This window comes from Microcebus murinus, chromosome 11 (assembly GCF_040939455.1).
Source record: "Microcebus murinus isolate Inina chromosome 11, M.murinus_Inina_mat1.0, whole genome shotgun sequence".
In the NCBI taxonomy this organism is placed as follows: Eukaryota; Metazoa; Chordata; class Mammalia; order Primates; family Cheirogaleidae; genus Microcebus; species Microcebus murinus.
The window spans coordinates 60,817,637-60,844,283 of record NC_134114.1 but is presented as its reverse complement, the minus strand read 5'-3'; the positions used below and the strand labels follow the sequence as shown (position 1 = coordinate 60,844,283).

General features: G+C 36.6%; 1 protein-coding gene across 1 annotated transcript in view; it reads left to right on the top strand.

The window, feature by feature from the left end:
- Positions 1 to 14,744: 14,744 nt before the first annotated feature.
- HAPLN1 (hyaluronan and proteoglycan link protein 1) overlaps positions 14,745 to 26,647 on the top strand; it is an 82,121-nt gene continuing 70,218 nt past the window's right edge. The window contains exon 1 of the mRNA XM_012784386.2: positions 14,745 to 15,076. The gene's annotated coding sequence lies outside the window, so the exon portion shown is untranslated. The remainder of the gene's footprint in view (positions 15,077 to 26,647) is intronic.

The window sequence follows — 26,647 nt, the reverse complement described above, 5'->3', positions numbered from 1 at the left end:
TATATGTAACCTAAACATTTGTACCCCCATAATATGCTGGGGGAAAAAAAGAAGAAATAGATCAAAAGTGACCTATAACAAGAATTTAAAAATATTCTACAAAAAAATACTAGAACTGAATGGCCCCACTGGTAAACTCTACTAACCATGTAAAGAGGAATTAATAAAAATTTTTCAAAAACTATTCCAAAAAAACAGAAGAGGAGGAAACACTTCCCAACTCATTCTATGAGTCCAGTATTATCATCATACAGAACCAGATAAAGATATCATAAGAAAAGAAACTGCAGGACAATATCCATTATAAATATAGACATAAAATTCTTAACATGATACTAGCAAACTGAATCCAACAACATATTCAAGGGATTATATACCATGACCAAGAAGGATTTATTCCAGGAATGAAAGGTAACCTTAGCACCACAAAATCAATCAATGTAATACAATCACTAGATTAAACAACAAAACTACATGATCATTTCAATCAATTTGGAAAAATCATTTGACAAATTCCAACACCCTTTCATGATAAAAACACTAACCAAACTAGAAATAGAAGGGAACATTCTCAACCTGACAAAGGGTATCTACAAAAAATCCCAAAGCTAACATTATCTTTAATGGCCCCCCTAAGTTCAGGAAGGAAACAAGTTATGTCTACTCTGTCACTTTCATTTAACACTGAATGGAGGCTGTAGTCAGGGGAATTAGGCAATAAAAAGAAATAAAATGCATTTAGACTGGGCAGAAAAAAGCATAATTATCTCTACTAGCAGATGAAATGATCTTGTATTTAAAAGGTAGTTTCCGAGCTCACTCTTGTTAGCATGATACAGTTCCTTGAAGTTATAGGATGAGGTTCCTGTTTCCTTACCTGCTTTCATCCAGGGGTGGTTTCACCTCCCAGAGGCCTCCCTCATTCCTTGCCATGGGGACCCTTCCATTTTTAAGCCAACAATAGCACATCAAATACTTCTGATGGTTTGGATTTCTTGAGTTCTTCTTCTGTGACAAGCTGAAAAAAAAGGGGGGCGGGCTTTAAAAAGGGCTCATATGATTAGATCAGGTCTAACAAGATAATTTTCTTATTTTAAGATCAACTGATTTGGGGCTTTAATTGCATCTGCAAAATCTCTTCACAGTTGTACCTAGATTAGTGTTTGTTTGAATAGCTGGGAGAAGGTACCTGTACACCAAAGGCCAGGAACCTGGGGATAGGAAATATTAGAATTCTTCCTGGCATGTTATGCTTTCAATAAACTGTCTAAACTGTTAGAGCATTGGTAAACTGTGTATTTATAAAATTTATCAGCACAGGAACAAAGACAATGAATGCCAAACTGCATAAAAGATATGCAAAGATAAAGAGCCGATCGTTGCTATAGTTTATTGTGTGTCTTGCTAGAGTACAGTATGAGCAGACCATGGCTAGAATATAGTGTGAAGTGGAAGATAACAAGTGAAGCTGCAGAGACAGGGAGAGAACAGACTTTTATGCTGTATTAAAGACATTAAGCTTTATTCTACTGGCAATGGGCAGCAGGAAAACAACACAGACAATTTCACTGTACACAGATTGCTCTGATGAGAGTAAGGAAGAAGGTGGACTCTGGAGCTTGACTGCCTAGGTTTACATCTTTCCTCTGTTCCTTTCTAGCTCTGGGATCTTTGACAAGTTATTTAACGTCTATGCCTCCATTATCACATCTGTAAAAAGCAGATAAGAAGATTATCTACTTTATGAGGTCATCTTGGGGATTAAATAAATTTATATGGAAAGCACTTAGGATAGAGACCAGCACATAACATCTACTTAAGGGTCTGCCATCATCATCATTACTGAAGGAGTAAGGTTGGAGAATAGAGTGCATTTAGAAGGCTATTGAAATAATAAAGATATGATGAAGACAATGGCCATAAAGACTCAAGCACATAGAACAAATTGAGAAATATTAAAAGTAAATTTGACTGGATTTTGTTTGATATAGGAGATGATGCAAGAGCAGTTGAGAATGATTCCTTGGCTCCCTGGTTTAGGTGAATGGGCAGATGGTGATTCCATAAGTCAAGGCAGAAAAAAAGAGGAGTGTATTTGTGGTGGGACTGTTTTGGGTGGAGATGTTCCCACATGGACAGATCTATGTCTGAAAATAAGAGTCTGAAATATGGAAATGCAGATTTAGGAGGGATTGACATATTGATTGTAGATAAATGAGATCATCTAAGAAGACTATGTAAAGAGATGGAGCAATGGACCAAGGATAGAACCTCAGAAAGCATTAAAGCAAGCGTCCTCAAACTACAGCCCGTGGGCCATATGCGGGTGTTTTTGCCTGTTTGTTTTTTTACTTCAAAATAAGATATGTGTAGTGTGTATAGGAATTTGTTCATAGTTTTTTTTTAAACTATAGTCTGGCCCTCCAACGGTCTTAGTGACAGTGAACTGGCCCCCTCCCTGTTTAAAAAGTTTGAGGACCCCTGCATTCAAGGGATGGCAGAAAGGGAAAAACCTTCAAAACAGAAAAAGAAGCAATGGTCAGAGATTTATGAGGACAAGGAAAGAATAGCCTCATGAAAGCTAAGGGAATAAATCATTTTTAAAACATGGCCCATGGGCAACAGTATCGAAAAATGCAAATATGGACTGAATAGTATCCATTGGTTTTAGAGCTGACCCTACAGATGTCATCTGTGTTCCCAATGAGAACAGTGAAGTGAAGGAGGCCTCAGCCAGGGTGTAGTGGTTGACCATGAAAAGGGTATTGCTGAAAGAAAGAAAGAAGGTAAGAATATTCTAGAGCAAAATCTAAAAACAATGACAGAATTTAAATAATAAAAAAAAAAAAAAAGGTCTGTCCTAATGTGCAAGAAGGAAGTTCAAAAGGTGAGTATTTAATTAGTCTGCCCAGGCTAGCTAGTCTCTTAATTATTTAGCATGCAGTACTGAAAATTCTCCACAATTACAGTTCAAAATATTTCTCTAATAAATTAACATTAACTTCATGTGAAACATAAACTACCTATGTTTCAAATATTCTAGGAGGAAAACAGGCTCAATCAAATACCATTTTTGTCACAGATCAAAGGTTTCCATTTCCCACATTTTTGTGCCAGTGAGACAGGTGTCGCCTGTTGTACTTGGGAGCCCTCAGGGATTTTGCTTCTGTATAATTACCCATCGTTTAACACTAGAAGGTGTAAAACTGGTATCTCCAAATATAGCTCAGGAATGTCTGGGTCATCTTTAAGTCAAAGATTATTTCTGCTTGATCAAGCTTCAGGGAGAGGGGTGTTCCCCTGAGTAATAACAGCTGACATTTATTGAGCAGTTTGTCAACATGGTTTGGGTTATTCTCCCTTCAGCCATTAGTTCATTTAACCCTCACATAACACAGCAGTGAGGAACAATTATTATCTTCATTGTATGGCAGATAAAATTTCAATTTAGAGAGGTTAAATAACCTTCCCAAGAATGCAATTAGGGAAGGGGAGTGCCCAAATTTGGATGTAAATAGTCACAACCTATACACTACGATTTGTTCACCCTGGATTCTCCTCCACATGTACACAATTCATTCATTAAGTGGTGGAGAAAACAAACAGAGGGTGAGGGTCAAAGGGTACCAAGTTTCAGTTATGCAAGATAAATAAGTTCTGGAGATCTGCTATACAGCATAATGTCTATAGCTAACAATACTGTATTGTCTACCTAAAATGTGCTAAAACGGTAGATTTTAATAAAAATATTTGAAGTTGACTCAAGTTCTTAATTATTCAGGAGGCTAAATACTAGTTATGGGAATAACCCATGTCCGTTACTTTCCTTTTTTCCTTCCTGATGTTGCCTTCTAGCCACTGCAAAATGCATTATTACCTTTACTTAAAAAAAAAGAAAATAGAAAATGTGAACTCAAAATGAGAAAGTCAGCCTTACATAAAATTATGAAACAGGGATAATCTATACCACACCCAGCCCCACTTTCCTTTGCTTTCCAGCTTATGTAAATGAGCAGATGGTAATTTCCACAAGCCAAGGAATCCCTTCTGACAAGTTCTCACTGTTTTGATGGCCTTTAAGTTGTTGAGCAGCTCAACTCCTCACCCCCACATGTCCAGCACATCGTTGCTCATCAAACTGTGGCCCTATCATCCTACTCATTCCATAACCAAAACACATAAATAATACATTACATTTCCGTGTTCCATGGGTTCTTCCATGTTTCAGGAATTGTTTTTCTTAAACATTGCACATATACTCTATTAGCTGATATTGTTTAATCTCTCACCCTCTTGCCATCCTTAGAGGAGTACCTTCTAATCCTTACCTAAAGCTTAACAGATCTTTTTTTAGAGGTTTTAACATTTTTTTCTCTCTTCAATTTTCAGGTTAAAAATCTCTGCCTATTTACCAAATAATAACATATCATATGTCATTCTACTAATCAAAACGTTACTTTTCATATAATAACCTCTAATCACAAATACTGCTCCATAAATAACATGGTAAGTCATTTTGTTTCTTTACAACTACCAGAATAGATAAGTTTAAAGTGGGCTTCCCAGAGTCACCTTTAATAACAACAATAACAAAACAACTATAGTGATTGGGGATTTCAAATGCTGTGGCAGCCAGTGGGAGCTATATTTTTAACAGACACGTCTCTTGTAGTCGCTCAAATTATACCACTGATGCTGCCTCCCACTCTGTTTATAAGTAGGATCATCCCAGCTCAAACAAATTTAATACCATTTCTTTTTAATAGATCTGGAAGAACATTTGTGAAGAGAAATGTGTAAATTAGGGTAGGGAAATACTTTTCTCTCAAATGTCAATGCCATTCAAAGATCCAATTAAAGACACCCTGGACATGAAATCCAATTTTAGTTACGGAGTTTTTGCTTTCTTTTACTTTTCACTTTTAAAATAAAACTTCATTTTGAAAAAAAATTTTTTTTTTTTCGAGACAGTCTCACTCTGTTTCCCCGGCATCAGCCTAGCTCACAGCAACCTCAAACTCCTGAGCTGAAGCGATCCTTCTGCCTCAGCCTCCCAAGTAGCTGGGACTACAGGCATGCGTCACCATGCCCGGGTAATTTTTTCTATTTTTGTTAGAAACAGGGTCTCGCTCTTGCTCAGGCTGGTCTCCGACTCCTGAGCTCAAAGGATCCGCCCGCCCTGGCCTTCTAGAGTTCTAGGATTACAGGCGTGAGCCACCTTGTGCAGCCTATTTCGAAAAATTTTACCAAATATCTGTCAAGAACTTATCATACCCCAGGCACTAAAGACAAAACAGTGAGGTAGGTAAATGGATTTATTTTCTGCTCTAGAGTAGCTTAAACTCTACCAAGGAAGACAGATTATCAAATAAATTATAAAAATACAATGTAGAGTTCAGGATGCTTAGGGATAAATGACAGGGAAACTGAAGCTGTATTTCTTGAGAGAAAAAACTTAGATGTTATTTACTTCCATACCTTTTACAGTGTCCACAGTTTATCATTCCTCATAAGAAAAATACCATAAGGAAAAAAAAGTGAGAATGAAAGAGAAATTAGTTGAGGAACTTTTCTGATTTTTATTTATCTATACCTACAATCTGAATTATTAAAAATAGAATGTGGTAGGTAGTAATAGTGTATATTATAACTATAACAACTTAATCCAGCTTAAAATATAATTTTATAGAGATTGAAATTCAAAGAAAGCATAAGCAAAACTTTTTCAGTATCTTGACAAATCAAGTGGATGATTTTTCCCAACAGCTATTGCTTAAGTACAAAGGACAACAGAAGGCATTACAGCTCTTTTTGTCCATGTGATGGTAAACATTTCTTAGGAGGACAGAATCAAATGATGTTTGAGAAAAACCAACCGAAATGTATCTGGCAAGGTAATTAGGATCTTAAAATTATTGCCCTGTTGTAACTTTTCCAGGCATCAATGATTCACGGGTATAAACCTTTCCTTGAAAGGATGTGTTGTCTTGAACAGGAGGCTACAAAGACCTCTCTAGAGAATGATTTTACCTATATATGAAAGCATATATATATATATATATACACATATATAAAATACATATTTATTCCAATTATTTACATTGTCTCCAATGTACGATAAAGAATAAATAAAGCAAATAACCCCATAATAATTGATGTATATTTTTATACAGGAACACATGCTAGATGACTTAAAGTATTAAGAAGAGTTGATTATCATCAATATCTATTTTATTGATCAATCAATTTTAGCTGCCCAATCCATGATTTGGGGTAAAATCTGCTTTCATTTGGAATGAAAACAACAACAATGGTAACCAAAACAGCCATCCCATCAAAGCAACAAACATGGATTGTATCAAGTTATTCCCCTTCCTGAAATTAAGTAATAAAAAAAAAAAAAGAAAAGAAAACACTACCATGGGCCTATTATTTTTCTTATTCTTTGATAATATCACCATACAGAAAGAGTATAGGTCTGAAAATTAAGTATTTTATCATTTGTCTTCTTATTTTTTCTCTAAACCCTAAGGAAAAAAAGATCTTTTGACAGCTAGAACTTTAAAGAATCACTGTGACAGAATATGCTTCAAGCTCAATTATTTTTTAAAAAATGATGTTGGAAAGGCATCATTTTCATAGTCAGTTTTTAAAAGGGTGATCACAATATGACATAAATATTTTATATTGAAATGAAAATAACACCATAAACCTTAAAATCACTTTAAACAATTCATGATTTTAACAGCAAAATTACAAAATAGAAAATCATACCACTATGCAAAACGATCCAAAGACGGTTAATGATTAAATATCAATAGTAATGAAGCAGCCTGCATGATAATCCACTAAGGAGAAATAAAGCTTTACTTCATCAAAGGGCCAGGAAAATACTCCTATACCCTGAATTGTTTTACCTCAAAATTGGTATTCATCCCCTCTCTTTCTCCTGAGTTATATAGAAGCCAGGGAATACACTAGAACATATTTTGACTAAATAACATCTATTAAAAGCTCCCAAATGTGAGCTTTTTTGTGTTTTCTAAGTGGTTGCTAAGATTATAAATGTTCTTTCAGGATAGGATCTCATGAAAGCTCACTGTTACCTTCTTAAATTATTTGGTGGCATTAAAAATGGAAACTCAATAAGGTACTGTACACATTTTGTTTTTTTTTTTTTTATAAGACACTCTAGTTGAGGGAGGGAGTTTCTGAACTCTCTGTACACTATTCTAACAATAGTATTCAAATAATAAGAAATACTCAAATAACACTAAGCCTAATAGCCATAAGAAAATCCACAAAGAAATCAAATCATAATACAAAAGTTTCAAATATATTTTTTGCTCTATAAATATTTGTCTATCTTTTTAGGAGTCTAGCTACACAGGAATGAAGCATAGTGATTGTCTATGAAATTGAGGTACAAAATTCTGTTCAGCAGAGACCTATTTATTTAAGAAAGTTTCATGCATAGTAATTTAGGTAATCAAAAAAATGTATTTTAGGAGTTTCCAGTGTCTGATGAACAACTCTATTCAATCAACTTGATCCAACTTGATCTATTGCCTCCAAACAACTTAATTAACTCAAAGAGTAAAGAATGCCATTCTCAGATGAAATATAGTAAAGCAGTGTAGATTTTAACATCTAGGTCATAAAACCAAATATACATCTCAGGTTTTTTGAGCTCAGGTCTCCAAAAATCCTTGTCAAAAAAAGTTTTTGATGAGGAAATACTATGTCCATAGCAATGACTGAATGAAATAACATTGAAGGCATATATCAGTAGACCTCTGCCAAGGGAGAAAGAGTAAGGGAAGTCAACCAGGATGCAAATACAAACGAGTGAGGTTCTAATAATAACAGGATATTTAAAATGAAAAAGAGGAGACAAGTGTAAGCAAAATTCCAGATTGCCTTCAAGAAAGAGAATCCTGACATGGTAATTTCCAAGTAATGGGAAAGAACAAGCATTTACATTGTGAAGTATTAAGATACTGAAGAGAGAAACTATGAGAGAACAGAGGCCATAAAATGAGTCCAGCTAAGTCCCAAATCAAAACATACTGCTATTTATTATAAAAGATAAACCTGAAAATCTAACTCAAACTCACTTCCCAATTTCTTCCTGCTAATGTATGTATATACTCCATGGTTTTAACATGATTCAATTCAACAAAAACTTTCCCTATTCCTATATACATGAGACACTGTGCTTGAGATGGGTTGGGAGACAGTATTGGAAGATTTAAGAATAAATTAGACGTGAATGAGCAATGTTCCCACAGTATAATGAGAGAGACAGATTATATATATATATATATATATATATATATATATATATATATAATAAGAATCAAACTATACTAAGCTCCTTAATAAAGATATAAGGTAACGAACACAGAGATATAAAAAATTACTTCCCAGCTATATTCTAGAAAAAAATACTTTAATTAAAACTGCATTGTAAATATTCCAAGATGCAGAAACTGGTGACCAGGAAAATTTACAGACCTATAAGGATACCAAAGTAACTTTAGGACAATTCCTTAATCTCACTAGATTCAGTTTACTTATCCAAAAGTAAAGCATTTAGTTAGATCTTTTAGCTTATTTTTAATTCTAAAAAATTTACATTTCTATTCGAGTGTTATTGAAAGGGAGAGAATAACTTAGAGTAGAGGATACCAACAGGGCAAAACTTCACAGAGATCCCAGATTTGAAAGTTATTAATAATTGTTTCCGTGCATGAGCCGAGAGATAGTCACTCCAACTTGACATCATTTCAATATGTTTTATTTTCCCAAATTACCTGCTTCTAAACTCAAAAGAGATATGGCAGAAGGTATTCGTACCAGCAAATATTCTCTAATTGACATTTAAGTCAGTATTACAGAAGAATGATTATGTATTCAGCAATAAGGCTATCAGTAATTAGGCAAAAATCTAGAAATACTTCCTCTTTTCTTTGGTGCCTTTTTTGCCTTAATTTAGCCATACTTTGGAACAACTAGATTGTGGTTAGAAAAGAACCACAGGTTTTCTATTCACAGTAGAATCAATTGGCTGGACTAGTCTGTGAAAGGAAGTATTCAAGATAAATGTGTGTAAGGTTATTTCTATGTGCACTGTTCAAGGGCTCCTTCCAAATTCCTTTTACTTCATCAATGCTTAAAATAAACCACAACTGAGCTTTCTATTGACCTTAATGCAAAAAAAAAAAAAAAGACTATATTATATGTACATGTATTAGAGATAGGTACCTTAGCTATTCTTTTACAAACTACCCAGCTTCTGTCTAAAACTGGGATTATAAGGAGAGAATTCTGTATTTATGGGGCTATTAGGACAAATTAGATTTTATCGATAAAGTTTAACATAGATTTATGTGTAAAATTTCAGAAATATTCACTTGTTTATTCCAAATCATTTAAATCTCAATTTATAAGAAGCCTGCTGTTCTAAGTATTTATGTTAATATTCTCTTCTAGTCTTCTAGTAGAACTCTTTCTAAGCTTAGAACTTTACTAACATCTCCCTTTCAAAATTCGTCTTCATGGGCTTCTGATACAGTATATCCCTATCTTTCTCTCTATCTTTCTGACAACTAGACTATTTTCTTTCACTTCCAAATAAAAAAAGCCCTACACATCAGGCTTATCCCGAGTAGACTTGCCCTGTGCCAACTTTGATGCATTAGCTAATTCACCCATTTCACCCTAAGAAGATCTGTACATAAATCACTGTAGCCCAATTAGACTTGACAACCTTTTTTCTGAAGGTTATAAGAAAAAAGAGAAAGAAGAAAATGCAATGAGGAAAATACATTTACTGAAAGTTATAATTGGTTTAAATATAAAAGAACTATATAAGTACAAGAGAAAAAAATCAGTATTTAAGTGACTGGTATTGTAATCCTAAGACAATAACCCTATTTTGTCACTACACTAAACCTAGTATCTTAAGAGAGTAAAACATTTTACCTCTGTTGATTAACATTTATACAATCGCTCATCAACCAAGCATGGAAGAAAAATATGTATTATGTTTCTTTTAATTCTACAAGATCAATAACAATGATAAAATTATTAAATCAACCTTAAATGATTTATTATTTATGCCTTTGGCTATTAGATGCAAAATACTCCAAACCAGTTCATTCAATAACTAGCTTTCCTCAATTATTTTTATTTTCTCTCCTGAATATAAAGAGTATCATCATCTTCAAAACAGCAATAAACATTTTTTGATCAGCTTCTAACAGCAAGACTGTGTGCTAGAAACTGAAAAAGGAAAGATAGAATATCTGTCCCAGAAAATTTATGGTGCATCTGATAAAGAATATAGTACATGAAAATATGAATAAAAATACAAGGCAGCATAAAGGCAGCAAATGAGTACTCTTGTCAGTAATATGTAATTGTGATGGAGGAAGAAGATTCCTAATATTAGGGCAATCAAAGACAGCATGACAAAGTAGATGAGACTGAATCAGGGCCCCCTTGCAAAATGAGTAGAATCTAGATAATAATGAAATACCAATTTATTCAAAAGTAAAGGAAGAGTTTGGGTGTTCTGGGCAAAAGAAACACACGGAGGGAACAATAGTTTACAAGGAAGGTAATGGATGATGCTATACAACCAAAACCAATCCAACAGACAAACATGGGGACGTGTAGGTGTTTACTTCTAAGGAGGTGAGGATATTTATCACTTGGTATGAGATTCATCTGCCCTCATGAGCTTCTGGAACAGCTCTGCTCTTAACATTTAAACAATTTATTGCCTAATTATTTAGTTTGCCCTTTTGAAGGGTCTGTCTGCAGGACACTCTCTAAGAATGAGCACAAAAAGTGGGCCCTTGGAAAGTCATCCCCCCCATTGCATTAAAAGCAAAATAACCTTTTATCAAATGCTTTGTGACTACTTAGAATATTGAATTTGTATTTTAATCATTGAGTTCAACAGGAATATAGCCAGTGGGAAGGACTTAATTACAAATGATGTCTTTCTCATGGTTATGCCCGCAATCCCAAGAGGTGCTTTAATGAAGTTCTGAGCCCTCAGACAGGAAAGGTCAAATGGCTTTCCTCCTCCCTGTACCTCAAACGTGCATGTACCTGCATCTTCATCCTAGCAGATGTTCAACCAGGTATAATACTAGCCTGAGGCAAAAAATTCCAGGAAACAAGAGCTCATAGGGAAGCAACTTTCTGGAATTCAGTGGATAATAGAGCAGCCTCTTTCTGAGTTTGAAGAGGAGATGAATTTAGATAATCTCCTTGTGAATATAAATGTATATTTCATTAATAGTGTAATAGGCCAAGAGGAATACCATTCTGCTTGAGAATTTATTACATATTAAAGATTCATGATATTTTAGATTGATAATTTTAAATGTTGAAAATGTTCTTGCTATGTTTATGCTATGCACATTTTCAAATTTATATAACTATAACATAAAACCAGCTGAAATTGCTTCTTCTGGTAGGTCAAAAAAGGTTGAATATTTCATTTTATCTGGCTCAACGTAAATACTAATATTATCTTACAATTAGCAAAAGAATGTAAAGTTACATTTTATAACACCATTTGACTTTTTTTATTCTTATAAAAATTTTGTATTATGCTAAACAAAATCTTTTCAAAATGTGCTGAGATTATATACATATATATAAAAAACCATTAACTCTAAATTTGTGTCCACTTTTCTAGACATAAATCATTAAAAAATTAATATGGAAGAAAATCTTTGATTTTTCCTGAAACTTAAAAAAGCTGGCCTCCCTGTCTTCCTCAAATAAAAAAAATCACACAAAACAAATCTTAATATGCAATGAAAAATATGAGTTTCCACATGAATTACTAATGTTAATAAATGGAATCTTCAAATACAGAATACAGAATTTGACATGATTTTCTTTGAAAAGATATTTGGATCTTCTAATTTCTTTTTTTACAATTTATACCTTTGTAAAATATTTAAAGTCATGAAAAAATTGTATGCATTTACTTACCTGATTTGATATTTTTTACCATAGCTTATTATAATGCCTGTGCCCTGATGAAAAATTATAATGGCTAATAGAAGTAATGTATAACTCTATAAAGCACTATTCAGCTGAACATTAACTAAACACAAAAATCTTTTAAAAGACTATCTTAAAACTAATATAAATTTTAAATAATAAGTAAACCATGTGAACCCAAAAATGAATGGAAATGTACATAATGTCAACTAAATTAAGCCTGAATAATACTTAAAACATGCACTATTAACAGGTTAAATATTTGTAATTAAAAAGACTGGGGATCTTCTAACAAAGACTAGATCTTTTAACTGGAAAGGGAGGTTGGAAAGAGGGGTGGAGAAGGAGCGATGAAATGACTCTTGTCAGGAGCAGCAGAGGTAAGTAGCTGTTATTATTTCTGAAAGTCCAGCTGGATAGTTGGGGTTATACCTGAAATGGAAAAAATAATTCTAGGGTTGCTCACCATGGTGTGACTAAGTTGCAAACCAGGTTGTCTTGTGTGGTTAATAAACAATTTCTGTAGAGAATACATTAAACTCTCTTAATGCTGTGCTGGAATAACTATGTGGAGCAGACAACAAAATAAGTGAACAAGTGCCATCCACAGGACAGCCGATCCGTTTTACTGGCCAGGCAACCGCCAGAAATTAGGGTTTCAAGCTGAGGGAACAAGATCAGTATTTAAACTGTCTTTATATGATTTCATAGAGACATACCAGCAGCCTCACCACCTTTATGGTGCTTTAATAAAAAAAAAAAAACTGTATGTTTGTTTTGGTTTTAAGTCTAATTCCTTTATGTTCTTCTAAATACACACCACCCTAAACATTTTACAAGAAGCAGCAAAAAAACAAACAAACAAAAAAAAAAACCCTCTTTTCATAGTTGAAATGCAGAAATGTATTTTATTTTTACCGGCAGTAAATGTAGGGGCCTACATAACAGCTGTCTCAACAGCCACTACATCGACGACATAAAATTGCAAAACCTTTAGCCTGTTCCGTGTTTGGAGAAACAGAAAAATATGAAAGGAGGCGCCTTGACCAGGTTTCAGAATTCCAAAAAAAAAAAAAGGTGTCGAATTGCCGGTTGAGGGATTCGTTCTTCATGACTTCATGTCGAATATAACTATCTTCATCCAGGGGGGGTTCGGTTCCTCTTTGGAATGAAGTCTTTCCCAGAGGCATGTGTTAACTGACCAGACACCTAGCGGCGGGGGCGAGCCTGCCGGAGGCGGCACCTGAGAGGCATCAAAGAAGGGCGGGAAGAACGCCGCCCCGCCCCGCCCTTCCCGCACCCGCCCGTCTCCTTCCCGCCGGCGCGGCCGGGCTGTACCCCAAGACAATAGCGCCGCTCGCCGCCAACCGCGCGACTGCGAGGCGCGCTCGGGCCCGCCGGGTCCCTCACCGGCTCCCCTGCCTCCCCGGTCCGCCGTCCCACCTGCGCCCCGGCCCGGTGACGCCCCGGCCCCGCCCGCTCCCCTGCCCACGACTCCCCCGGCCCCACCGGTCTGCCCCCCGGCTCCCCAGCCAGCGCGGAGGCCGCGGCCCCGGTGACCCCCGAGTCCCGCCTGCGCCCCCCGGGCCCGCGGGCGAGAACCGGCGGCGCGAACTCGCTCGAGCCCCCCGCCGCCCCGCCGCCCGCCGACGCGCGTGCTGGCCTGCCCGCGGCTCCCTCCGCCCGGCCTCGGGCTTGTTTGCCCGTCCCCGTCCCCCGGCCAGCCCCGCTCCCGCCTCCCCGCCGCCTCTACAGCCGTTTGCTTCCTGCGGTGTGTTTCTCTTTTCCCCCTTCCTAGGCTCCATCAAAGGTGGCTCTGTTATTGAAATACGAAGCCGTTTCCTCTCCAAAACCCTTGGTTACTCAAGGCGGGAATCAATGGGCCTATATACTCTCCCCGGGGTTATAAATAAATGTCTATTTGTTCAGGAGGCGTTCTCCCGCGTGTCCCGGCATCGTCCCCAGTAGTTATTTTAGGGCTGTGTGTGTGTGTGTGTGTGTGTGTGTGTGTGTGTGTGTGTGTGTGTGTGTGGAGTGTGGTGTGTGCGCGCCCGCGCGCCCTGTGCCCATCTGGTTCTAATCCTGGGTATGGATCCATAACCCAACCCCACCTACCCCCTCTCCCCCTCGCATTCCTCCTTCTATAAATAAACCCAGGTTCTTTGAGCTCTGTCATCTAGGGATACAATAGCACTTGTTTGTTAAGGGAGATTCAAACCCAATACCCATACCCAGCCCAAAAAACAAGCAAATACGCTTCTGGCGGTCTGGGTGGAAGGGAGCTTCCAGTTTAGGAAGCTTTCTGTGGCGGGCTGACTGTCTATCTAGTGTCCTGGGTCTGCTGGGAAGGGGAGAAGGCGGGAAAGGGAGAACCTCCCCTACAATTGGATTTTCCTTTTAAGCTGAGCCTAATAAAACCAGGCAAAAATGGACTGTCCTGGGGAGCCGGCCTCACGTCGCTGCCCCACAGATCATTTCGCAGACCCCTTGCCCCGTCCCCTCTGGACAGACCCAGGAGCCGCGAGGGTGCAGGGGTGTGGTGGGGTGGGGGCTGGTGGTGATAGCTGCCGGTTTTCCTGAACCCCAGAGCGGGACACTCGCTCGGGGATCTGAGCAGAGGGGAAAGTCATCTAAGAGGCTGCTGTTTTACAAGGTCTGGGCACAGACCTGCCCCTCCCTTCCTCCCTGAAGTTAGCATGAAGTGCACGTTAGGCTGTAATTAGGGGATCTGGGAGGAGGACTTTCCTGGTGACGCTTTGCTTTTCTTCTGCTCTTGGTGAGAAAGTGCCTCCTTCTTCCCAGGACCAGGACCTCTGCCATCCAGCGCCACAAAGAGACATTCTGCGCGCACACACGCACACACACACACTCACACACACACACACACACACACACACACACACACACACACACACACACACACACACACACACGCCCAGAGACAAACTTAAGGTGAGGAGAAAGAGCGCTAGCTTCACTTGATCTCCAGCTCCCAACTTAAGCAGGACTTGAGAGCATCTGAATTTCTGGATTTCGGGACAAGGTAAAACTTCCGTAATTTTTTCCCCTCTTTCTGTCATACCTGGTGCCTTTAAGATTTCATATGTACATAGATAATGCCTGTATACATTAAACAACTTTTCTTATTCTTTTCTTTAGCTTTCATTTGAATTTAACATGCCACCTCAACTTTTTTTCAAAGGTTCATATTGCCAGATAAAATACTGTATTGCAATAAACAGACTCAGTCTAGAATTGGGGAAAGAATTAACTCTAGTATCCTGGCTTTTGCTAATGCTACTATAAATCTGGTAGGCTCATGGTTTCCAAGTGGTGACTTTTCCATCTGTATTTCAACAAGCATTTTTATAGCACCTGAGATGATAAAAGGATAGTATAAGCTGAAGGGAGAGCTGAGGAATGGGACTGTCCAACCACATTTATGAGTTTTGTTTTAGGAAATATATAGGTTTATGTGGAAAAGACAGTTACTTTAGTCATAGGGAATACCTGTTAGATCAATAATCTTTGAAATGTTACCATTTGGGGGTCCAGACTTTTCCAGCTAATTATGAAATTCAGATGATAGAATTAAGATGCATTTCATAAATAGAATGATGCTGGTGGATAATTTTAATACACTGAAAAAATTTAAAGTCATAGTTTAGATTCTTTTAAAAAGTTGCTTAAAGGAATTATTTATAGGTTGAGACTGTTTACAACCATAAGCAAACCTGAACTCTTTGGGGCTTAGATTAAGTAGTTTTCTTCCATTGAATATGACTGTTGTGTTCAAAATAAGATGGTTCATTAATTTGAAAAATAAGTTGTTTTATTTTCATTTATCACTGGAAAAATACACACAGTGACCAGGACATTTGGGAACTTTTAGGGTGGAAAGTGTTCCTGTACATGTTCCAGCGTGATGTCATAAAATCAAACATACTGGCTGGCTTCTTGGAAGCTAACGGTTTTTAAAAAATGAAGCCTGTGAATTAATTCTAAATGAATGTAATACTTATTCATTGCAAAGGTAGTTTCTGTAACCAGTTCTATTTGATTATTTCAGTGTACTAAATTTGCAGTAATTTCACACACATTTCAGTGACTTCAATATTTTAATGGAATCATAAGGTGGGAATATTGTTCTATGAAAAATATATCATAGTTCTCTTTGGAACTTTTAACATGATATATCTTAATTCTTACATCAGTTCTTAACTTCAGTTCTATTTATATATATAAATGAAAGAAAGTTTTCTTTCCATTCAATAATATAGAATGTATGCCAATTAACTACTGACCATTTAAGCTTTAGTCTGTAGTCACTTTTATACTACCTTTTCTTTAAAATTTAATTGTTTCACTAAGAGAATGAGTTTATATTTTTTGGTGACCTCTTCACTAAAGTGAAAAAGCTTAAAAACAGGAGAACTACTTAAGAAGTAATTTGCTTAAAGCTAATTAAATGAGCAAGAGAAAACCAAGAATCTCAATAGACCACTGGTCCAAGGAAGAATGTACCCAGAGGCCAGTATTCCAAACAGGAGTGCCCTGGTGGGCGTGGGCTTTCTACGGGAAATAAGAAAGGGGGAAACATCGTGTTCTTATAAAGTGAGCCATTTATTTTCAGCAAAGGTCTGTCTCTCAAAGGAATGACTGACACTGTAATTTAGAAGTACTGAAGAGACTTTCACGGAGAAGAATCAATTCATTATATCCCTAGTGGTTTCACTTCCTTTTCCTTCCTTTGGGAACAAGTAACACATCCAGGATAAATACATTCGGAGAACGCAGGAAGATACTTTATGAGTAGACAGTCTACTAAACAATCCTGCCTTTTAGCATTTTGGGTGTGGAATATTGGTATTTTTTTGAGCAGCTGAAGATTTCTTTTGAATCTTAAGGTAGCACTGCACTGCATTTTTGTACAGATGAACAAGAGTTATATTCATAAAATCACTTTCATTTCCCTATGCGCATTTTATTTTCCAGATTGCATTTTTAAGGTAATAAAAAATTAAATTCCAACAAAATGTAAGGGAAATTTGAAAATAACTTTTATATAATAGTCTCCTCCTGTTGCTTAAATTAATTTTATGACATCCTACAGCCATTAGTAGTAACCTCAGTACTTAGTCTAAGTCACTTAAATGTACTTAGCCTGTCATTTAAAGGTAACAAAATGCTGTTGGGGGAAGTAGGGAGGGATGGAGACCTGAATATATTTAGGATTTTAATCAACGGTGTTTAAGGAGGATTAGAGGAAACAGCTGGTTAAACAATTATTAGGTGTGGAGAGGAGGAGATGGTATAAATTAATAATGCATCTCTTTATTATTACACTATGAATGGGAAGGTCTGTGGCAGCTAAGTGTGTGAAGCATGGTCCCTGTGTGCCACCTAGTGGACATGTCAAAGACTTTCTCACCAGTCTCTTAAAACATCCTGAGACTTCACTTGATTGACATTTCTCGAACACTACATGCCATTGGGGTGGGTGCTCAGAATGGAAAATAAAGCAAGTGACTTTTATATAATTTAAAAATCAAGGCACCACTTAACAATGTATTAAATTCCCGGTGACTGTGTTTAAAATCACTTTACTCTCTATTGGATAATTTACCATCAACTTTCTGCCTCGGTGAAGATATGGCTTAATCATCATAACTCGCTTATAATATAGGATTTGTTTTTTACAGACATGCCATAGTGTGTAGTTCAAGGAAAGGAGAGGAGAGTTAGGCTGTCTTGAATCACTGTTTCTTTTATAGAAATAAATTTCTGTAAAGCTTATTGTTACTGAGTTTAGTTGAATAAATACTAGCTTAAAAGGTTGGCACACAGACACTAACACATTTTATTACATATTTATATCTAAAATTTATTAAATGGAAAAAGATAGTAGTTAAAAATTGCTTTGGGGTAATGAGGTAGTTTTATAAAATATTGCTCTCAAACACTAATAAAATTAGCATGTAAAACTGCTTCATCTATACCTGTTGTTTGTATGGAGTTTTGAAACACAAACCTTGCTTCTGTTAAGTTGGCATAATAGGAAAAAAAAATCCTAGACAAGAACAATTACATGGAAAACCACCATTTGAAGAAAGCATTAGGATATCATAGAAGATTAATCCATCTGAGTATTGCACTGAGAGTTTTAAAAAACTTTTCTCTAGGAGATATATGAATTATTGCTCCAATTGGCTCTTTGCAAGATATATATGACTTAACAGCAGCAGTGTTCAGCACATCAGCATTAATCAAGACAAGTTGTGAAATTCAAATATGAAGGTGAAATGCCTCAGGAGGGAAAAAAAATGATGAATTTGTTACTTGCTGAGCTCTAGACGTGTAATCCACAAATCGAGTTAGGCCCACTGTTACGGAATGGAAGTTTCCTGTTCAGAAGACTTTGGTCTTTTGTATGGCAGCAAAACCTACACAGTGGAAAGGAGAGCTGCTTATTAAGTCCTTTCTCATTAATGCCACAAAATTATAGCCTGTATTGATCAGAGGAGGTGGCTGGAATCAACACCATCAATCATGCAAAATAAAGCAGATTATCTTAATCTTTGTTTCCAATAGATCATTATCTACCAAGGAAAAAAAAAACCCACATTCTGTTAATAATTTCATCTGATTGTCCTTGTGATTTAGAATAAATCACACACTCATTCTAATGAAAGAGCTAGTGAGAGACTGCCTAATATCAGAGCCGCTGAAATTAGAAGTCTAGTGCAAAACTGTGTTACAAGAAGTTTTAATGGTTTCAGATGACTTAATGGTAGTAGACAAGAACAAACTCTACAAGAGAAAAACAGCCAAGCTCTCTGAAACAGTCTGATGCTGCTGAAATCTTGGTTACATTGTTGTAGCTCCACATAATGTCTTCTCCCACTGATGGAGACCTGAGAGGAAATAGCTGGTATTCTCTTAGCTATCTTTCTCAGATACAGCCAGGATTTCTTTTTCTACATATCAAATGTTGCTGGACTATTTTGAGAACATATTCATTGCTTTATAGTTACCAGGGTGACACCTGAGCTGAGGGTATTGCTAGAAGACCAGGAGGCTGTTTACAAAACAAAACCAAAAATCCATAGAATAAAAATAACTTAGAAAACTTACTAAAGTTCAAAGGCTGGTTCTCAGTCTGGTCAAGATAATAGAAATTTCTCCATCTGTCCAACCTAATAATCCAAAGGGAACACAATATGTCTTGGTTGGTTACTAAACTCTTAATTACTATTAGATCCAATTAAATTAAATAATATTCAATTATGTTTATGGTAAGTCTGAGTTTTTCTATACTTTTTGCAAAGTTTTGTGAATAACATCTTGGTTTAGTCTTCATCTATACTCTGAATGTTTTTCAATTTCACTCTGTTATTTTGAATTTTGGGGGGATCATCTTATTTGGTCATTCATTTGTTCCTTTGTTCATTTGACAAAAATATATTGATCACTGGCTATTTGCGAGGTCCTGTGGTAGTGCTATGAGCTGGATGCTCCACTTTGTACTATGAAAATCCAGTCTAAAAATAATCAGAAAGTCAAAATTAATGATAATGAGTCTAAAATCCTGCAAGATCCTGAAGTATACTTTGAGTAATAATAGAAACAACCCAAAATGTTCTGGCTTCATAGTCTTAGTATTACAAAAATTTTGAGCATGCATTTTGAAGAATGATTTTTCCTTGTTTGCCATCACCTCACTGAGTGGACAAGAGCTTTGTTTCTTGGTTGGCCTGGGAAGGAGCTCTGATACTTCAGAGCCCCAGGAGGAATAGGGTTCCAATAGTATGTGGGCTACCATGGACAAGAAAAGCAAAAATGCTTTTGTACACAGTTTTCCACCAGTTTGCAACTAAAATCCCAATTGAACAAGAATGATTTAGTGCTTACCATTTGCACCAGGTAGACACCATGCTAGGTGTTGCATAGTAATTGGCTCAAGGAGTTCACAAGCTAGTGGAGGAGACAGATGGACACACATCATGAATCACTAGCAAAATTTGCCAAGTAGGTGAAATTTGCCTTCCTAACCTCCTGGTCTCTTTCCTTTGCACTTATCCAAACTTTCCAGCCCCTCTACTTCATAAACTGAGACTCTTGCTCTGCACCCTTGCCCCCCCAGAGCATCTGATACTTCTCTGATTTTTGAGGGTGCCTTGACTACACTTAATTGACAATGAGGTTTGCTCATGCATCTACATTTAGATCCTTTTATCTCTTTAAAGTAATTGTTTTGTTTTGTGTAAAAAGAATTTAAAACATCTGGGGGGCGGGCTTCCCATCCTGCCACCAAAGGGTGTAATTAAGCCTGATTGAGTCCTCCAAGGTCTTCAATCTCTCACTTATCCCCACTGCATATGTGAGAACAGAGGGATTCCCTCAAGGCCTGTTTCTAGAACCTTGGAAGTCCGTGGGTCCTGTTAACTATACCTTCTCCTTTTAGCTAAACCTGATCAACCTGTCCTTCTATGTCCCCAGTAGTTTGGCCACATGGATCGCCCCTCCCTTTGCCCCAAGGGACATCCAAAACCCATCCTGTTTGAACATTCCTGTTCACTTCGCCATAACTCTACATCCTCTCAGCCCATTAATTACAGTGCTTTAGTTGTGGCCGCTCAACAGATAGAGCATCCATAGTTTCTTATGTTCTATAGTTTTGAGCCCTTATGTCACCCCATATATCCAGGTCTAGCGAGTGGGAGCAGTAAAAATCCACATATTTGGTCCAAGAATACCTCCAAGTCATGAAGCTGAAAGAAGACAGGGATATGCATAGGGGAAGCACAGGGATTAGCCATCACCCTGAAAATATAGGTCAAAACCAACATGTTTTTAAAATATGTTCTCAGGTACTCAAGTGCAGTACAATTGGTTTCAGAGAAATTTCATCTTTGATGTTCATTGTAGATTCTGGAAAACTGTGAAGCAAAAAAGAAAACAGTACTTTGGCTTCTTAAAAGTCACATTAATCAGAGGTATTTGTTTAAATTTCCATCTAATTTTATGTTAAGTTAACATACAGCACAATGATAGTCATATTTTATGCAGTGTTTCAATTAATGTATGTAAGTTTTTAAAAATTATACTCCATTAGGTTATGCCACCACAGTTTGGTGCTTTTGTAAGATACTATTGGGGTCTTATAAAATAAGGATGTGCTCACCACTTTTTAAATTTCTAGGACTGATGACCCTAATTTAGAGAGTTGGTTTCCTTCCCTGTCTTTTCTGCAGCCTAGAGGAGAGGGATCATTCACCTGCATTATTCACCTGGCTAGGGGATATGAATGCCTGGTATTCAGTAGGTGCTCTGTAAATGCTTATTGTTGCTGCTGTCAGTGCTCAGTGCAGGGATGAACATGGGCTTCTGGGGGCTCCTGCCCAAGTGCCTGTATTTCAGATGTCTGAACACCTGGTAACCCTAGGCCATTCCCTGGCCCTGTCTTGTTATCTTATCAGTCTTCTTCCTATCCTTCGGTGTTGTTAAATTTATAAACTCCTGTCAGATTTAAATGATAAGCATTAGAGTATAAAATTAATAATGTAAACAAAATTAATTATTAATTTCAAAAATCTCTAAATTTAAAGAATGGAGGCAGGAAACCAATTTAGAGGCCATTGAAATAGCGTGGGTGCCATCTAATTGGGAACATTAACAGGAGTGGGAGAAAAGTCTAGGATAGTGTGGATGTTTCAAGGGTAGATGATTATATGAAAAGGGATGCAATTGACTAAAATTGGATATACAGGAAGAATAAAAGTTTCTGGAAGAAAATGATGAGTCTAATTTAGGAAATACCCAGGGGGCACAGGAGAACCCATAGGAGTTGAATGTCTGCTATTGTAAGCACAGGGGAGAAAGCAGTCATGGCTGGACATAGAAATGTTGAAGTCTCTGGCATTAAAATAGTAGTTGAAAATCATCTGGAAGAGAGGAGATCATCTCAGGGAAAAAGAAAGGGTAAAGCAGTTGACCAAGAACTGAAATCCAGGGAAAAATTGGTAAGAATGAGTTTTTCCGTTATTTATGCATGATTTTGGCTTTTATTTTTATCAACTGTAGATGTCCCCTGAGTTGGATAATAGCAATGGTTTATTCATCCTTATATCTCACAATTGTAGTCATTACTTTACATATTGAAAGTGCCAGACATGTTTGCTGAATTAAATGAAATTAAAATGGTATTTCCGAGCCTTGATGCTCTAAAAGACAGATCTTCATAATGACAACCCTGAGTAAGACCCCAAAATGTCTGAATTGTAGTTGTTTATTCAATTTTGCCCAATACTGAGCTAACTTTAAATATATGTTGTTACATTTTGTTGTTTAAAAATCAGTAATCAATGTGTGGCATGTGGCGTAGATGGTAATTCACCAGAGTACTTGATTAACCAAAGCCCCTGTTGTTTAGGTTAACATATAAATGAGTTTGCCACAGACTGCAGACTAAATCAAGCCTATTTATAATTTCTTTCCTAGTTTCTTAAGTCTGAAGACTTCTAAATCTTAGGTCAGATTTGGAGTCCATAATCCTGGATTTCTCTAGTTTTCTCAGCAACTTGCTTTTTTTTTAGTTTCCCCTCAGCCCACCCCAATAGGATTGCTAGATAAAATACAATAAATAATTAAATAATTATATAATATATATATATAATATATATTATATAATTATATAATATATAATATATATTATATTATATAATATATATTATATAATATATATATAATATATATATATTCCCAGAAATGCATAGGACATACTTATATAAAGATTCTTGTTTATTTAAACTTCAAATTTATCTTGGTAGTCTATGTTTTTTATTGGCTAAATCTGACAACACTACCCGCTTCTTGAAGTTACTGTAACTATAATATGCCAAACAAAGATTTCTTCATGAGATTTATGAAGAGATAGTAGAGATAACACTCTACTTCCAAAGACCAATGAATAAAGTTGCAGATTTTATTTTCATCAGTGAAATAAATATATTAAAAAGATGATCTAAATAAAATTGTCTAACTAAAATATACAAATCAAGATGCAAACTTACAAAGCATTTATAACTATGGTGCTATATACCCTATATACTAAGAGGCTATTATTATACTGCCATAAATGAATATTAGTGATCATGTTTTTTATCTTACCTAAAATATTTTAAAACAATGTTTATATTAGAAAATTAAGCTTTTTACATTTTCACATTTCAAGTCAACAATAATGATAAAACAAAATAATTATTTTTAAATTAAGGACCATACATTCAGAAAACCTATGTAATGTATAACAGGTGTAAATTCTAACTGCAGAGTATCCGAAAGGGATCTTTTCCTTTGTTAATTACATGTTATTAATATATTGTAGTTTTGCTGCCACCTTGTGACACTTTGTGATATTACCCAACATAACTCAATCCATTAACATGTTCAGATTGACCATTTGGCCAATGATAAACTTATTCTTCAAATGATTAGTATTTTTCATTTTACCCACAAAATGCCATATACTTAAATATCAAATACTTTCCAGTGTGTAGCACAAATATATTCTGATTTTATTTGTCTACAAATTTGTCCTTCTTGAGATAATCACTAAATTATAAGTCATTCAGTACTGCATGGATTTATTAATATGTTTTATGGACAAATTTGGTTGTATCTGCATGTGTGTTTAGTTTACTTAACTTTTCAACCTAAATTTCCCATAAACTTAGTGTACTTAACATTTCCAAAATTGGACTCGTTATTTTCCTTTAACCAAGCCTGGTTCATGTCATCTCTCTATATATATGAAGACTATATAATTTATTTGTCAAACCAGGACACCTTTGAGAATGGAGGATGGTGCCTTGCTAATTATAGTAGCCAAAAATATATAAACAAAGACTGTCTCAAGCAAACTAGTCACTTATGTATAAGTTAAAAATCATCATAATCCCAACAACCCAACCTAGAAAATTTGGAGTTCTCGACTACTGGTTTGAGTAACTGACCTGGAATCTCCATCTCGGATTTCCACATTCCTTCTACCTATCCATTCCCTTTCATCTTCACTTCTTTCTTTGGTGTCCATCTTGCTTGCCAATATTCTCAATGTCCTTGTCCTGTTGTCTGCAAAGGGATCCACCAGACAAAATCCTTTTTCGTGATAAATGTAACTGCCTGCTTCCTCTGCACTTGCTCCAATCTTCTGGGAACTGCTAGGAAAAATTCATGTCACCCTGCAGAATGGGACAACTATACATCTTTACGGTATTTGATGTCAGCTGGATCTTTCATGCTATATAGCAGTTCCATATTTTTGAAAAGTCCATTGCTTCTCAAACTCCTGGAAACAGATGTCTAAGCCTCCCTAATTCCCACTGAAAATAGAAGCTAACTGTAAGAAACCCTCTCACTGTCCTGCCACCAAAACTAGCCTCTGGCCTGTACCCCCACATAGTGTCTCTTTTCTCTTCTCTGTTAGAACAATCATTTTTAAAGAATCTTCTTTGCCTCTCAGGGTCTAAGGCAGAGGTTGCCCCCTGAGCTCTGGATCCCAAGTTTTCCTGTCTTCTTGGAGAATTCTCTACTAGGGCCTTTCTCTCTTGAATCTTCAACCTTCCCCACTCTGGTTATTGCTTCCTATTGACATTTAATCATGGTCAAATCTTTTTTGTCTTAAAAATACAAATTTTCCCTGATCTCACATACATACTATCACTTTCCTGCCCATCACAGCCATAGTTTATGAGCTACCTATGTTCACTCTCTACTTCTTCACCCTCAGCTCCTCCTCAACTCTTCCTGATAGGCTTTCTACCTCAATTACTCCATTGAAATGCTCTTCAACTGTGTCACCAATCACTCATTTCAATTTTTTTTTAGTGCTATTTAATATAGGTTCACGTCATAGTAATCTCTAGCCTTGGCTTTTTTTTTTTTTTTTTTTTTTTGTAGGTTTTGTTTTGTTGTTTTGTTTTTGAGACAAGGTCTCAGAGCATCACCCAGGCTAGAGTGCAGTGGTGTCATCATAGCTCACAGCAACCTCAAACTCAGGGGCTCAAGCAATCCTCCTGCTTCGGCCTCCTAAGTAGCTGGGACTACAGGCATGTGGCACCACATCCGGCTAATTTTTTTTTTTATTTTTTGTAGAGAGGGAGTCTTACTCTTGTTCAGGATGGTCTCAAACTCCTGGCCTCAAGCAATACTCCCACCTCAGCCTCCCAAAGTGTTAGGATTATAGGCTTGATCCACAACACCTAGCCCTAGCCTGGATTTGTGACATCACACTTTCCTAGATTTCCAGACTTTTTTGGTCACTCCGTCTCAGTCTACATTTCAGGCTTAAGAGAAGCCCACCTACCCCTTGGCAGTCTATATTCTAATAGCTTCTGCCCAAGATGCACTCACTCTCCGTATTTTCCCTGTACACTTTCATCCACTCCTGTGTGTTACACTACTCTCAACTATGTGCTGATGCCTTCCCGATCTTTATATCTACCCAGAATTTTCTCCTGAGTGCCTAAATCACCTCCGCTAGAAGGTGTCACAAACAACTCACATTCGGCAAGTCTATAATGAATTCTTTTTCTTTCTCCTGAAGTTGAACCTCCCTTGGTTTTATCTAGTTCAATAAATGACACCATCTTCTGTCCTCTCAGTTTCCAAAAACAGAAACATTGAAGTAATCCTTTGGATTCTATCCCATAACTATAGAGACACCTTTTTCCATCTCCGTTAGCATAAATCCTACCCCTCATCATGGGCTTTTCTTGCTTAAATTCCTGCAAACCCTACCCTTTGGGCTCTGTCTCTGGTCTTGTTCCTTCCTAATGTATTCACTCACACTGAAGCTAGAGTAATCTTTCTAAAGTGTAAATATGAAAATTTTCCACTTCTTAAAACTCTTCAATGTCTTCCCATTGCTGTAAAAATTAGGTGCAAAAGATTTAACATGAAACGCAAGGTTCTCAGTGACCTGCCTCTAGCTTACCTTTCCAGCCTCATCTAAAATCACCCAGTATGCCAGCTGATGGGATTAAATGACCAAGAGTCAAGTTAATAAAACAGAAAATAGAAATAGATCAATAGGAGATCTAAATATTAGTTATCAGACATAGGCTTTATGGGATTAATGTATTTAAGAAATTAGGTATCAAAATAGATGATTTTAACAAAGAACTGGAGACTGCAAAAAAATGATTCAAATGGAAATCCTGGAACTGAAAAAAATGTAATGACTAAAATTAAAATCTCAATACATGAGTTGAGAAAAGTTTGGTCACACTGAGGAGATGATTAGTAAACTGGGAAATAGGGCAGAAAAATATAACCAGACTGAAACCTGAGAGAAAAATGCAAGTTCTTGGGGGGATGGGAGGGAGTAAAAGACACATGGGATATAGATATTGGCATCTCAGAAGGAGAGAAATAATGGCCCCTGACTGTCCAACAAGTCACAAATCCAAGAAGCACCCCAACAGGATAAATACCAAAAAATAATAAAACCCATACCTGGGCATGGCATAGGAAAACTGCTGATGAAAACAAAGAGAGAACATTAAAAGCTTCTGGAAACAAAAGACATCAGACAGACTAACAAGTAGCAAAA